This window comes from Pseudorca crassidens, chromosome 15, assembly GCF_039906515.1.
Source record: "Pseudorca crassidens isolate mPseCra1 chromosome 15, mPseCra1.hap1, whole genome shotgun sequence".
NCBI lineage: Eukaryota > Metazoa > Chordata > Mammalia > Artiodactyla > Delphinidae > Pseudorca > Pseudorca crassidens.
In genome coordinates, this window is record NC_090310.1 from 61651769 (window position 1) to 61668229 (window position 16461).

At 49.5% G+C, this 16461-nt stretch overlaps 1 long non-coding RNA gene across 1 annotated transcript; it reads left to right on the forward strand.

The window, feature by feature from the left end:
• The first annotated feature begins 3729 nt into the window (after nucleotides 1-3729).
• LOC137206432 (uncharacterized) lies at nucleotides 3730-14232 on the forward strand. Its single transcript, XR_010934649.1, has 3 exons — nucleotides 3730-3858; nucleotides 4183-4446; nucleotides 13984-14232. It is a non-coding gene; the product is annotated as an uncharacterized lncRNA (long non-coding RNA).
• The last annotated feature ends 2229 nt before the right edge of the window (nucleotides 14233-16461 follow it).

Genomic DNA, 16461 nt, shown 5'->3' on the forward strand with positions numbered 1-16461 from the left:
TCTTGAATCATCTTGCCCACTTTCGGAGGTTGGGTAACGGCCCCATTCTCCAAATGAGGAACCTGACCGCAAGGGAGAGCAGGCAGCCGGTGGCTGCAGAACTTTCCAACCAGGCCCTGAAAGGCCCCACCCCGATCTTACCCCTCACCTCCTTCACACAGCTGCGCTCTCTGCCCGCAGCCCCCTTCCCCCTCCTCTTCACCTAGCTAAAGCCATCATCCTAGAGGTTTCAGCCCTGACTCTGCCTCCTCCTGGAAGCCTTCCTGAGAGCCCCCCAGGCAGGCCAGGTGCCTCTCCCATCAGCTCTGCTCCGACTTCCCTGTGAGGTTCTTTGCTCTATGTGTCTGTCTCGCCCCTAGACTGGGAGCCCCCTGAGGGTAAGGCCTGGGTCTGACTCAGCTCTGAGTCAGCAGCCACTGCCTGTGCCATCCATGGGTTGCAGCAGATCAGCGTCCAGCCACGGCCCGAAAGCCCCAGAACACAGCCTCGTCCGGTCAGTGAACCCCCGCTTCCCAACCCCTACTGCCCTTTAGAGCCCTGCCCTCACTCACACTGGGAGGGTAAGCAAACCAGTACGACCTCTATCTCTGTGGGGCATTTGGAAGTATTTGTTAAGTTTACAAACACACGTATGGTCTCCTTAAATATTTTTCAATACTAAAATATTCAATATTGAATTTATTACTGTTTTGTTGGAATATAACTTATTCCAGTAAATAAAACTCATCCCTTTGAGATGTAAAGTTTATTGCGTTTTAACAAGCAGATAGTCATGTAACCACCACATCAGGATCTAGAACTCTTTCATCACCCCAGAAAGTTCTTTCCTGCCCCTTTTCAGTTGATCTCCTCCCCCCTCCCCCACCCACCCCGGGCAAACACTAATTGGATTGTTCTCTGACCATTTGGTTTGCCTTTTCCAGAAGGTCATGGAAGTGAAATCATGCAGTACCTAGCTTTTTAAGTCTGGTTTCTTTCACCCCACATCTTGCCTTTGAGACTCCTCTGTATTTTTGCTTGTATCAACAGTTCATTTTTCTTGCTGAGTAGTATTCCATTTTTTTATCCATTCACCGGTTGGAGGACCAATGTTTCCAGTTTGGGGTGATTATGAGAAAAGCTGCTATAACTATTTGTGTATGACTTTTTCACAATTTTAATTTCTCTTGGGTAGATATCAAGTTTGGGTAGTATTGCTGGGTCCTATGGTAATTGTAGGTTTAATTTTATAAGGAACTGCCACATTGTTTTCCCAAGTTCCAGTTGCTATGTACCCTCATCAGCCCTTGGCTTTGGTGGTATCTTTAATTTTAGCCACGCTAACAGGTGTGTAGTGGTATCTCATTGTGGCTTTCGTTTGCATTTCGCCAATGACTGATGATATTGAGTGTCTTTTCATGGGCTTATTTGCCATCAATATCTATATTTTGGTGAAGTATCTTTTTAAGTCTTTTGCTCATTTTTACTGGATTATTTGTTTTCTCATTATCCAGTTGTGCACGCTCTTTATATATATTCTGGATACAAGTCTTTTATCCGATATTACTTTTGCAAATATTTTCTCCCAATCCGTGGCTTGTATTTTCATTTTCTTAACAGTGCCATTAGAAGAGAAGTTTTTGATTTTGATTAAGTCAAACTTTTTTTTTTTTTTTCCGGATTCGTGCTTTTTGTGTCTTGTCTAAAAAATCCTTGTCTAACCCAAGTTCACAAAGATTTTCTCCTACTTTTTGTCTGGATATTTTATGGGTTTAAGTTTGACATTTAGATCTATGGCCCATTTCAAGTTAATTCTTGCGTATGGTGTGAGGTATAGGTTAAAATAATTTTTTTTACATATGGATGCAGAATGCAAATGTATAAAATGGATATTCAATGCAATTGCAACCTTGATTGGAAAAGTAAAATATTGGAAACAGCCTAAGTGCCCATCGCTCGAAGACTGGTTGAGTACGTGTTGACACACTCATGCAATGAAAACACTAGCAGACTCAGAGCTGGCACTAGCCACCAACACCGTACAGGTGTAGGGGCTGTGCACTGCTGGACTCCATTCCGATTTGTCAATGTCCATGCTAAATAGTTGTATGATACTTTGACTATCACCTTGGTCAGGCGTCAAAAGGAAGGGGGGCCTCTTCATGGAGCGTGTAGAAAGACCTCTAGAGGGAGTTTTAGATAACAAAAGGACAGTGCAGAGTAGTGTGTGAAGTCTGCCATCACTGGGTAAAAAAAAAGAACCCCGTGTATTTCCTTACAAATGCATAAAATATCTCTGGGCAGATTCACAAGAAATAGGTGACAGGGTTGCCTTGGGGAAGGAGAGCCTGGGTGTCTGGAGGACGGGGGTGGGAGAGAGACTCACTTTTCACTATGTCCCCTTCCTTTTGTACCTTCGAGATTTTGTACTAGGGATATGAATTATACATTCAGAAAATAAGTATGAATAGAAAATAAAAGCCAAACTCAAAGTCCTTACTTTTCCAGGGGTGCTCGGTCTGGAAGATTCTGCCCCAGGTGCACAGCCCTTCACAGTTTGGGAAACCCTCTCATACTCCTCCTCAGGTCTCCCAGCACAGGACATCCCTGCCAGGCGGGCGTGATGGAGGATGATTGCTGAGGGAGAATGCCTGCTTCTCAGAAGGAGAAACTGAGGCTCTGACCAGGGCCAACATTCCTGAGGTCACCTGGTCCAAACCAAGGTACACTGTCAGGTATCTACCAGGACCAGAGGGGCTAAGAGCCAGGGAGGAGGATGGCAGCCTTGCCCCGCAGGGACCCAGACCGAGTCACTTAAGGTACTGCTCGGAGCGGAGCCCATCTGGAAGCCATTACCACCGCCCACCCCGGGGCTGCAGCGGAGTGTGGGCGGGGTCCGGACTCTGTGTGCATCTGTTCCTCATCAAGGCTCAAGCTCTGGACTGGGCTCCAGCCCTGGAAATCCCATTTTCCAGCCAGGCCAGGCCACCCTCACACCAGCCACCCTCCCCACCAGGACCTGAACAAGGGTCCTGAGAGCTGCAGGAGATGGGTTTCCAGCTCCAGGCTGCATGTCCCATTACCTCTCAGAGCTTTGGGTTCCTGTCGCCGTAAGCCAGTTCATACAGAGCACTCGGCACATCAGCGTTCAATAAACAGTAACTGTTCTTGTCTCCTGATACCCCTCCACGTTTCATTCCTGTACTGTAGGTGCTCAAATATCAACAGCTAACGTGCCCAGCACTGTTGTGAGCACCGTGTATGTACTAACTCTTCACAACAACCATCAGAGCTAGATGCGCCTACTAACTTGGCTTTTCTGATGACCCCGCTGAAGCTCAGAGATGTTGAATAACTTGCCCAAAGTCACACAGCCAGCGATGGGCATAGCCAGGATTTGAACCCCAGGCCACCGGGCTCCAGAATCCCCACTCCAAAGCGCTCCCTGCACCACTTCTATGGACCCAAACCTCTTCTCCACTGATCTCTGATCCCTGTGGGTGCGTGTGACAGTGTCACCTGAGATGGAGATGAACACTGATCTCAGCCCATGATGGCTGACTGAGAGACGAGCATCGACAGCACAGCCGAGAGAGGTTGCTGGACCTCCAGTCACCTTGAAGGAGAAGGAGAAAGCCAGAGAGGCAGGGAGGCTGGGGCCTTCCGGGGTGGAGGGGCGGGGGCGACAGTCACCCTCACACACAGGCTGGGCGAGTGAGCGTGCTAGTCTAGAGCAGCCTGCTGGGGAGGTGGGATTTGACGGTACCCGCACGCGTTAAGAGCACGTCAGCCTGGCGTCCAGGGATCTGCCTTAGAGAAACGGCGCCGTGTGGATAAAGAGGCACGAATGAGGGCTGACCCCGCAGCCCTTTCACAAGTGTAAGGATCTGGGCTGCAGCCCAGAGGTCCACCGGGGCACTGGCCCCACTGACCGCGGCCCAACCACACTGCGGCAAACGACACCGTGGTGGAAAAGCCTGACACAGGGGTCCTGCGCTGCCGGGACTCCGTCCCAGCCCTGCTGTGCGCTGGTCAAAGGGGCTTCGGGGCAGCGTGCGCCGGGAACAGCGGAGGGGTGGGGTCTGTGCGCAGAGAGTTGGTGGGGGCGGGAAGGGGGCCGTGAGCGGACCGACTGACAGGATTTTAACTCTGCTTTACACCCTTCTAGAACTTCCTTCACTGAATCAGTCATTGTTTTCTCAGAATAAGAGAAAGAGAGAGCAGGCAGCCCTGTGCCTAATACACAGAGGGGGCTCAACTGAACCGGGCGGAGGCGTTCTGATCCCCTGGCGGCTGCCGAGCTGGGAGAGCTGGGAAGAGGGCCGGCCCTCGGCAGCCCCTCCCTGCGCTGAGTGCCTGATTGAGAGCTGGGTCTATGGAGGTGGCGAAATGGCCAAGATGAGGGGACAGCAGGAGTCTGAGGGCTGAAGCCTTATGGAGGATTCATCGACGCTGGCAGTGGGTCAGGTAAGGTTCTAAGCATGAAATCTTACATTATCATCCCCATTCTGCAGATGGAGAAACTGAAGCCCGGGAGTGACCCATGGGCTGCCCACCTCACCCTCCACTCACACCCTCTGCTCACAACCCTCCATTCACAGCCTCCGTTCCCACCCAGCCTGAGCACTGAGCCAGGAGTCTGAAGCCTGGCTTGTGATCAACTCAGGCCTCTGCTCCCTTGTCGGTAAGCCCCTTCCAGTGCTGGGTGAGGGCAGCCAGAAGCCGGTGGCCAGTCGGCCAAGAAGACTGGAAGCCATTAGGGTCTAGTCTCATTTTTAGACAGAGGTGCCTTCTGCATTTTAATCAAGCAGGACATCGAGAGACCAGCCCGAGTTTCTGCTCTCCAGTGGGGCTGAGGCAAGACCCAGGGGAGAGAAGGAGCATCCCTTCAGGAAAGGGGAGGGAAGGATGGGAGGACGGGACTGCAGCCAGCGTGGGGTAGGGAAGCTCAGAGAATGTGGGGAACCTGGTCCCCTGGGCCCTGACTGAGACCTCCCAGAGGCAAAGCTGGGCTTGGGGCTCATCTTCACTTCCCCCCGCCCCCCGCTCCCTCCAGGCTCTCAAGAAATTGGCCTGAATAGTCCTTTAGGCCTCAGGGATGATTTTTGGTCCTGACTGCTCCTCGTGGTGGAAACAATCTTGGGTCCCCGCAGAAGGGAGTTGGGCAAGGAGAGTGGCAAGGCTGGAGAAGGAAGGGAGGGGCTGGGTCCCTCTCGTGGAGAGGAGGTCAAGCCCCATTCCCCAGAGCATCAGTGAGGTAGGTGAACACTGCCCCTTGACACTGACTGAGGTGTGGAGGTATAGGCAACAACCAGGTCAGTCTGAAAGCTGGAAGGGGCCTCAGAAAGGATCTGCATTGGTATTAATGCAACAATAGCAATAACAATAGAATGGTAAAATGTAGTAATAATAGTTGTTCCTAGCAGTTACGGAGCACCAGTCATGTACATTTAATCCTCATCATAACCCTGGGGACTGGGCCGTCCGCATTGCACAGATGAGGAGACTGAGGCACAGGGCGTTAAATAGCTTGCCCAAGGACAGACTGCTGGAAAAGTGTGGAGCCAGACCAGCCCCTCCTCAAACAGAGGAGAAAAGGGAGGCCCAGAGACAGGCGGAGACAAGCCCCAGGTCACACAGCAAGCTAGAGGCAGGGCAGAGGCTATGAGGGCTTGACTCTCAGGGCTGTCTGTCCCTGTCCTCCACTCTGTGTCAAGATCTCCAGGAGGGGAGGAGGGAGCCCCTGTCATTGCAAGGGCCTGTAGATTCAAGCCCGGGCCTCGTTTTCCCAAGGGATCCAGCCTCCACATGTGACAAGAAAAAGAGAGCAAGAGAGAGAAGTCAAGTGGAGCAGAAGAGATACATTTGGGCTGAGATCCTGTCTTCTCTCTTCCTTTGGATACCCCCTCCCTGCAACCCCAGAGCTGACACCCAGATGAGCCCTTCCAGGGGAGTCCTCTACCCTACCCCACCACTGCCCACCCAAACCCATCCTTTGTCCCATCCCAGCCCCCTCCACAGCCTCATCAACCCCTCCCTCTCCTGCTGACTCCACTCCAGCTGCACTGCCTTTCTTTCTGTTCCCTGAAGGTGACAAGCTCATTCCAGCCTCAGGGCCTTTGCACTTGCATTTTGCATGTGCTGTTCCCTCTGCCGGGACACCCTTCCCAGGTCTTCAGGGGCTCACTCCTTTCGCTCTCAGCTCAACGTCAGGAAGGCTTCCACTGACATTGAAATTCAGGGCACTACCTCCTCCCCTCACCCACCCACATCTTCCTGACTTACTGTCTTCCTGTCACTCATCCTTATCTGAACTCATCATTTATCTATTTGCCTACGTGTTTATTGCTTGTTTTCCCCATTAGGGTACCGGCTCCATGGGGTCTGGGATTTCCCCTTATTTTGTTGACTGCTGTGTCCTCAGCTCCATAAATATTGCCTCTCATATAATGCGTGAAGGCACGAGCTCCAAGGAAAGGTCGTGCTGTGGGAAGGAAGCTTGTCTCAGAAAGATGCTGCACTCCAAAGATGCTGCCCTTTGCAAAGTGTCCTGGAATGTCCAGTGAGCTTCCATTTTCTCATCTGTAAAATGGGGCAGTGCCTTCCTTGCTGGGCCATCATCATGAGGATGAAATGAGATCAGGCTTATGAAGCAATGAGTCCAGCGCAGACGCTCTTGAACACTGGCAGCAACTCTCATTATTGTGGTTATTAGTCTCTCACCCCGACTCCAGGCTTGACGTCATGGGCTGCTGTCTGGCGGTCAAGGGAGGAGGACCCAAGGAGATTCTGCTCTCAGCACAAACCATGTGGTCACCGCTGGCTCCTTGGGCCTCCTCACCTGCCCCACCGACTTTGCTGGTGCCCACATGGTGTTCCCTCCATGGCTGGCCGTCCATCTCCCACCCCACAAGACTTTACAGGACCCCCGGGCAGTGGATGAGTGAGGGCAACACTAGTAAGCCCAAGAGACAGAATGCACCAAACACCACAGAGGTTTATTTCTCACTCACCCAAAGTCCACCATGGGCGCTCCCAACGAGTGAGCGGCTCTCACCAGCAATGATTCCAGGACCCAAGCTCCTTCCATCTCGTGAGCCACCATTTCCACCACGAGGTCTCCAGACCTGCGTGCATCAAGCCCACGGAAGGGGAAGGCGTGTGGTGGAGCAGAACTCAGTGACACGCCCACTGCTACCTGCAAAGGAGGCTGGGGAATATGGCCTCGCCACCTGCCTGGGTTTGCTTACCGCCGGGTGGTTCCTGCCTCTGGTGGGAGCAGATTTTCTGCCTGGGGTTCTAGGATTGTTGGGGAAGGCTTTGCAGAGAAAGCACCCTGGCTGTTGCTGCTGGCACAGGGCCACTGGGGCCAGCCGCTGTCTCTCATGCCGTCCTCCACCGGATGGCCATTCTGTCCCCCATGCTGGAGATGCAGGTGCTTTGAGGTGAGGCCCAGGGCCTGACTGGCTCAGAAGCCTTACAGGGAAAGCGGAGAGGACTGAGGAGGGAAAGGACTGTCTTCCTCTGCTTTCAGGGTCGCAAGGATTGCCATGTGAGAGGATGAACTCAGGAAGGTCACAGCCTGGTCCTGTACCCGCTTTATGGCTTGTCCTTTACTCCCAGGAAGATGCCCTATCTGGACAGTTCGCCTGCGTTATCCTTCCTCCACCTCCCCAATAAAACATCTGCAGGAAAAACGAGCTGTTATCTCCCTCATTGTCCCAGGAAATGATGGACGGAAACTCAGACCAAGAACAAGGAGTCTGTTGTCTCCCTGGATCCTGGGGTGTAGGGAGAGCAGCCACCATTTCCCTCCTCTGCTGACAGCGCCCCCCCTCGCCCACGGGGGAGCCACTGCTGCCCACTCTCAGCCTGTGTGGTGAAGGTGGCCTCCAGGGTGGTTAGCTGGCGTATCCCATCCCTGCGGCCACCACGGTTGGTCCAGCAGTAGGAACAGGACCCCATTGGAGCCAATGTGATGCCTTCCCAGAGATTTTATGGGGACTTGACAGAGAGGTGCAGCAGTCAGGAATGCTTTCTGCTGCAAGTAACAGGGAATTTAATGCAGTGGCTTAAACAATAGAGGGGGTTTTTTTCTCTTTAGGAAGAAGTCTGAAGGTAGGAATTCAGCTGATCAACAATGTCAGAGCTAATGTCGTGATAATTTTTTTGGCCTTTCCCTCGAGGTTGCAAGATGGTCCAGGCTCCAAGCATCAGGCTTGTTTTCATCGACCTGAAGTAAACAGACAGCTAGATATTTCTCCCGCAAAGATGGGTTTATTCAGAATCGGCAGAGAATTGCAATTTGGAGTCGGCAACCACGGTGAGCCACATGCAGCTCCCTGCACGGCAAGGGAAGGAAGACACTTTTATAGAGAGGAGAAGGAAGTGGGAGGGCTGTAGTCAACAAAATGTCCGTGGTTTTTCATTGGCTGAGTCCTTGCCAGGAGAGAAGAGGAGTCTTTCTTCTTCCTGTTGCTCTGCTACCATCACAGGCTGTGAGGGCTCCCCGTTCTGGCCTCTCGACTCCCTTTAATCGAGGTTTCTGTTAATTAATTTTTTTATATGTACAACGCAAGACAAAGTGAGGAAAGGCAGCTCCAGCCACTGCTGCCCTTGTTATTAGAGTAACAAAAACTCTCTTCCTGCCAGCTGGCTTTGGCTTATGTCATACTGACCAGCAGTATGTCACGTGTCCCCACAGCTGTAGAAGAGGCTGAACGGGGCGATATTTGGCTATACAGCCTCTGTAGGGGAAGGAAGCCGATGGGAATGGGCACTTGATTAGCCAAGCCCAAGGGCTGCGACTAGACATTCTTCTTCCCTCAACACTTGGTTCTTTGGGGAGGGGGGGAAGGAATGGGAGGGCTGGCATTGCAGGCAGCCATCTTGCTACTATGACATGAGAGGCCATCTGAGAAGGGAGCCAATTTTGATGCTGGTGTTTGAGACCTTAGATCCAGCCATGCCTGAAGGCTACCCCTCATGGATATATTTATTACATGAGCAAAAATTAATAATAACAATGAAATATTATATTTATTTTTTAAATTTTACTAAAATTTAAAATATAAAAATATATCATATAAAATATTTTATAAAGTATTTTATTTTTTATTTTTTGCAATATGCGGGCCTCTCACTGTTGTGGCCTCTCCCGTTGCGGAGCACAGGCTCCGGACGCGCAGGCTCAGCGGCCATGGCTCACGGACCCAGCCACTCCGCGGCATGCGGGATCCTCCTGGACCGGGACACGAACCCGTGTCCCCTGCCTCGGCAGGCGGACTCTCAACCACTGCGCCACCAGGGAAGCCCTATAATTTATTTTATATAAAACAGTATATATATATTGTTTTTTGCCTGCCCCCTTAGGCTGGACTTAACTTTTTTCTCTTCCATAAGAAAGGCCTCATGGTAGAAGAAACAGTACTCAGAGTTTAGAATCAGGCCACCCGGTTTCCAACTGTGGCTCTGCCTTAAGTCTTATTTTCACCAAGTCATTTCACCTTTCTGAATTCCCAATGCTTACTCTGTGAAGGAGGCTATCGTGTGAATTGACCCAAATGTGGTGTGTGAGAGGTCCTCTCCCAGGTGCGCCTCAGCACACAGTAACTGCCTTCCTCCCTCCTTCCATTCAGTTTGCAGAAACTGGAGATGAATTTCCTAGCTATGTTTTGCTATGGCATCTGTCCAACTTCCTCTTTTTCCTTTAGACCAAGTGCTCCTTGAGGCCAAGGACTATGTCTGATTTATTTTGGTATCCACAGCCCATAGGCTTTCAATGATACTCAGGAAACGTTTGAATTGGAGACTACAACACTTCACTTATCCACTTAACAAATATTTACTGAGCACCTACTGTGTGCCAGGTACCCAATGGGGAGACGAAAGTAAATGCCTTAGATATAGTCCATGCTCTGGGGGTCTCACAATCTAACGAAGGAGACAGACAGAAAATAGATAAATAAAACCCGATGTCAGATAGTAAGAACGCCATGAAGAAACCACAGAGGGGAAAGGGATAAAGAGTTTGTTTGATTGGGTGCCCAGGGACGACCTCTTCGAGGGCAGATACTGGAACCTAGCTAGAATGATAAGATATCCAGTGGGAGAACAGTGATCCAGGCAGAGGGAACAGCAAACACAAAGATGCCCCGGTTGGTCCTAGGTGACCCGCACGTAGGAAATGTCTAAATGAATGAATGAACCTACGTACAGCACCCCCCCGGGCCAAATACTCCTCTCACCCCAATGTGGAATGAAAAATGATCCACTTAAGAAAAGAGGCCAGTTTGAGAATGTCTGTCACTGATGGAACTTCATCTAGGCTGCCAACTTTCAGAGAATCATTTCTGCCGAGGAGGTGATATCTGTGAGGGAATATGCTTGTCCTCCAGGATTTCCAGGTCTTGGGCTCAGCCTTCATATCCACTCACTCACGTAATCCTCCCACAACCCCTGTGATGTAAGGAAAATTATCTCACCTTCCACAGGCAGACACCCCCCCCGCGCCCACCCCCCCAGTTCAAGAAGGTCACATGGCTCGCCCAGGATCACTCAGTGAGAGGGAGGAATGAGCCCAAAATGTCCCAGGCCAGAAGCCAGTGAGACCGGTGCCCTCCTGAGGCCGGTGTGTGCAGCACTGTGGACTGAGACAGCCCCCCACGCTCAGGGGCTCAGAGTCTGCTCCGTCAGGGCCCAGGCCTTGCTGTCACCCTCCTCTCTGATGCACTGCTGGCTATGCATGCCCCAGCGTTGTATCTTGGGCAATGATAATGAAATAACGTCAACAACAACAATGCCAGCTATCGTTCATGGAGAGGCTCACTGATGGGATGTGCCAGGCACGTGGCTCTCACTAGCTCCTTCACTCTTCCCTGCATTGCTGAGAGGTGATATCTGTAACACAGCACTTTCTGGAGCGTATGCTGTGCCAACCTCTGTCCTGACTGTTTCATGTGTATTCATTCATTTCGTCTTCTCAAGACCTCCATGAGGTAGAAACTACAGCATTTGGAGTGGTTTGGCTTAATCAACAGAGAAGTTTGTTTCTATCTCAGTTACCAGCCAGGGGAAGACAGTCAGGTCTGGAACCCAGGCTCCTTCTATCTGCTGCTCTGCCATATGTGGCCTCAATTCCCACGTTCAGCTCATGGTCCAGGATGGGTGCTCCAGCTCCAGCCATCACATCTGCATTCTAGACAGCAAGAAGGAGAAAAAGGGCAGGAGAAGAAAAGAGCCCCATCCCTACCCCAGACGTTATACAAACCTTGGCTTAGATCTCATTGGCCAGAATTTAATCACCAGGGAGGCTGGGAAATTCCATCTTTAGCCCAGCTAAAATTCACAGTTTGTATAATTGATGAAGAAGAGGGATATAGATGTTGGGAACAACTCATGGTCTCTAACTTTATCTTACAGAGGCACAGAGAGGTGAAGGATCTTGGCTAAGGTCACACAGCTGGTCAGCAGGGCAGATGTGATGAGATCACAGGCCTATGCTCTGCTGCCTCTCTGTGCTGGCCAAGGAGATAGTATTACTAACTTCTCTGTTTTGCTATTATTCTCTTCTTCAGAGGAGGAATTGGAGGCTCAGAGACATGAAATGACTTTCGCACTCTCTCATAATTATAGTGGAAGAGATGGAACTCGAACCCAGCTCTGTCTGTAAAGCTGAGCTCAAAACCATGGCATTGTGCCACACTCCCTCCTCTCCTGCAGAGACACACTTCCTCCCTACCCGGGGCATCCCAGGCCTGGCGGGGTCCTGCCACCAGCTCTCCCATTCCCGTGCCAGCCTATGTACCTGGTCCAGATTTGAGCCCAACCCGTAGCCCTATCGGGCCTCCCTGAGGTCCCCAGCACCTTCCTGGCTCTGACTCCCCCTGCTTCTGTGGTAGGTGGGGGTGGGGTGGGGAAGTTACTGGACAGCAAGATGGAGAGTAGCCACCCTGCCCGCCCGGCCAGATCCCAGCCCTGCAGGGGGATGAAGTGACCGAGGGGCCATTCCATTCTCATTTGGAGCCCAGATCTTCCTGACACACATACGAGGGAGGTCTCCCTTCTTCACGCCTTCTTCCCTGTGTCAGACCTTTGCCCCTGCCGTGCCTTCTGCCGGAAGGAGCCTCCCGACCCCATGCCTGAGCAACTCTTCACCACCCTCTAGCCCGACTCAACTGTGCCTTTGCAAGGCTGCATTTCCCGACCCTGACTAGGTTGAGACCCTGTTACACTGGCCCGGGGTTCCCTGGAGCCTCCTTCCCAGCGTTCGTCACAAATGGATTCATTTTCTGTCTATTTTTGGCTTGGCATCACTTTCTTGCACTAAAATATAAACCAACAACGATAGCATTTCTCCTCGTTTCTTCCTGAATCCACAGGGCCAAGCGTAGTTCTAGGCAAGTAGCAAGTGCTCAATAGATATGTATTAGATGGACGAGTGGATGGATGGATGAATGGACAGGTGGGGGCATGGGTGGAGGCATGGATGGATGAATGGACAGATGGAGGCATGGGTGGAGGCATGGATGGCTGAATTCTTAGTAGATGGGGGGAGGATGCTTAAGCTCCTTAAGGAAACTCACCCATCCTTATGTTTATTAGAGGTAACAATCTTCACCATCACTTACTATGGTCTTTGGGGCTCTTTTCCTGCATCATTTCCAATCCTCACAAGGGATCACACAATGAGGCAGGTGGTGATTCCCATTTACTGATGAGGTACAGTGCCTTGCACTTTGTTTCAGAGGCAGGCAGTGTTCCAGCACCTCGGTGATCACCAAGAGTCAAGCGTCTTCCTACTGACACGACCTGTTATCATTTTAATCAGCTTCATTAAGGTATAATTTGCATACAATAAAATTCACGCATCTATGTTTATAGTTTGTTGTGTTTTAACAAATTTGTACACCTGGGTAGCTACCACTCCGATCCAGAATAGAGCACCTCCATCACCCTAAAATGTTCCTTTGGGACGTTCCTTCCCAGTCAATCTCTACCTTTCAGGCCCCAGCCCAGGCAACCACTCATCTGCTTTCTGTAGCTATGGGTTAGATTTGTCTTTGCTAGAGCTCCATATGAATGGACTCACTATGAATTCTTTTGTGGTTTTGACTTCCTTCACTTGGAATAATGCTTCTGAGATTCATCTATGTTGTTCTACATAATTCATTCCTTTTCGTTGCTAAGTAGTACTCCACTGTTTGCATGTACTACAATTTGTTTATCCATTCACAAATTGTGACATTTGGTTGTTTTCATTTGGGGGTAATTTTTAATTACGAATAATATTATTCATAGGAATATTTGAATACATATGTGTAGGCATTTGTTTTCATTTCCTTTGGATAAACACCTAAGCAGAGAATTGCTGAGTTGCATGGTAAGTATATGTTTAACTTTATGAGAAACTGCCGGCTTGTCTTCCAAAGTGGCCGTACCAGTTTGCATTCCCACCAGCAATGAATGGGAGTTCCAATTGCTCTGCACCTTCACCAGCATCTGTTGTCAGTCTTTTTGATTGTAGCATCTCACTGTGGCTTTAATTTGCATTTCCCTAATGACTTTTCATGTGCTTATTTGCCATTTGTGTCTCTTTCTTCATTGAGGGCTTTTGTTCAAAACTTTAGCCCATATTTTTGGGGCGTTGTTTGTTTTTTTATTCTTGAGTTTTGAGATTTCTTTATATACCCTGGATATAAATCCTTTGTCAGATATTTGTTTTGCAAATATTTTCTCCTCATCTGTGACTTGCCTTTTCATTATGTTAATCGTGTCTTAGAGGAATAAAAGCAATTAACTTTAATTGATGTTCAGTTTATCAGTCTCTTATCTATATGTCTGTTTTTGTGCCAATACCACACTGTTTTGTCAATTTATCAATCTATTCTCTTATGATTCATGCTTTTGGCGTCCTTAGAAATCTTGGCTGAAGTTGTTTTTGTAACTTAATATATCATGGATCTTTCCAACAACCTCACTTTTAATAGCTCCTTGGTTTTTCAGCCCACGAACTTGCTACAGTTTCTTATTCCCCTTCTGGAAGAGGAGTCCAGGCAGAGGGCCTCTAAACCCCAAAGCTGGACCTGTGGAGCCTCCTTCCCGACTCTACAAATGCCATCTCCTTGGAAAAGCCACACACACATCCCCCTAGTCAGCCAGCTCTGTGAGGAGGGGCCGTTTTGTTCACAGTCCTTCCTCGTTGCCTAGAGAGAAGTGCTGGGCATACAGTAAGCATGTGGTAAATAAAATAAACAGGAAAATAAATAATATGTGGAGCACTGAGCAATGTGCCTGGTGTACAGAAAATCTCACTAAACAGACACTGTGATGACTGCAAGAGGGAACCTTCATTGACTGTTGTATTAGATAGTGTAAGTTGGTGAATTCATTTCCTGGGGCTGCCATAACAAAGGACAGCAAACCTGGTGGCTTCAAACAACAGAAATGGATTTTCTCACAGCTCTGGAAGCTAGAAATCAAGGTATCAGCAGGGCCATGTTTCCTCAGAGACTCTGGGTAGATCCTTCCTAGCCTCTGGTTTCCAGTGATGGCCATCAATCCTTGGCATTCCTTGGCTGGCATCTGCCTCACTACAATCTCTGTCTCCACCTCCACGTGGTGTTCTGCCCTGGTATTGAAGCTGAGAAGGACCCTGTGTGGGGCCTTTGCAAGTACAAAAGCCCCTCTGTGTTCCCCGTTTCTTATTTGTGGAAAAAAGGCTTTAGTCTCCTAGGCCTTCCCTGAGTTCCAAAGAGCAGACACATTCGGTTAATAATTAGGGAAGAGAGGGAGTGCAGAAACAAACAAGGCAAGCAAGAAAAGTGATGATAGCTCAAACAATGGTTCAGTGATAAAACAGAGTCCTAGTTCCTCCTCAAGGGATGTACATAACAATCTGAAGACCCCCACCCAGGTGGAAGATGGTGACTACATGCTGACCCCAGACTGGTTGGAAACAGAAGGTTGATGATTCAGATTCCTGCAACCCTCACCCCAAATGTTGCCTTTAAAAACCCTTCCCTAAAAGCCAGTGGGGAGTTCGGATCTTTTGAGCATGCACTGCCCATTCTCCTTGCTTTGTGCCCTGCAGTAAACACTGTACTTTCCTTCACCACAACCCAGTGTCAATAGATTGACTTTGCTGCCCAGGGGCTAGCGGACCTGAATTCCATTTGGTAACAGTATCTTCACATCATCTTCTTATGAGGACACCAGGCATATTGGATTAAGGGCCCACCCTACTCCAGTATGACCTCATCTTAACTAATTACCTCTGCAATGCCCCTTTTTCCAAATAAGGTCACATTTTGAGGTACTGGGGTTAGGACTTCAACATATATTTTGAGGGACACAGGTCAGCCTAAAATAGTTGTTATGCTGTCATAACAAACAGCACAATACAACAAAGGTTTTTCCTGTCTTTCTCCTCCTTCTTGTCCCCAATGGGGATCATCAGGTAAGCTCATGGAAACCTCACTGGGACCACGAACTTTGACCATTTGATGTTGCTGCTGTCTTAACACAAGGCTTCAGTTTCTCTGCAATAAGGAAAGGAAGCAGAGAATCCCACAGTGGTTCTTAAAAGTGTCCAGTCACATTCTGTGGTCAAAGCAAGTCACGTGGCCATGCGTAACTTCAAGAAGGAGTGTCCTGGAAGGAGAAGAGACCTGGAAATCTAGCACTAGGGATGTTTACTTAAGTGATCATCAAATACTTAAATTATCACGTTTGCCTTTACGTTTAGATAGCCATATCCTCCAGAAAACCTGCAAGGATGAGGAAGTTTTGGGTAAAGAGGGGCAGCAGGGAGAACAAAGGGGACCTAAGAAAAGTCACAAGTCTAAGACCACCAGGACACGAAAGAGGACCTGTCAGGTACCAAGTCCTCACTGGGTGATCCTGACATGCACCATCTCATTCAATCCTCACAGCGACTTTGAGGGATAGATATTAACCCCCATTTTACTGAAGAGGAATTGAGACTCAGCAACCTGCCTAACATACACAGCCTTCATGAGCTGAGCAAAGGGGAAACCTGACTGGATCTGCATCAGCTTTTAGTATCTCACAAATCATTTCCAAATTCAGTGGCTTAACACAACAAATATTTACTATCCCCACCTTTCTGTGAGTCAACTGGACAATTCTTCTGGTCTGAGATGTGTGGTCTAGGATGTCTTCAGCTGGCCTGGTGGTCAAGGATGGCCTCACTCATCTGGGGGTTGCTTCAATGTCAGCTGAGGTGATAGGATGATTTGACCACATGTCCATCATCATCCAGCAGGCTAGCTGGGGCTCACTCACACTGTGGTCCCAGGATTCCAGGTGAGTGAGAGAGCAAGCCCCAGGGCATAGTCTCTTTCAAGCTTTGGAGCCTCACATTTGAAGGGGTCCCATTGGCCAAAGCAAGTCCCATGACCAAAGCCAGCTTCGAGGAGTGGTAACATAGACTCCACCTTTTAAAGGGAGGAGCTGGGAAGT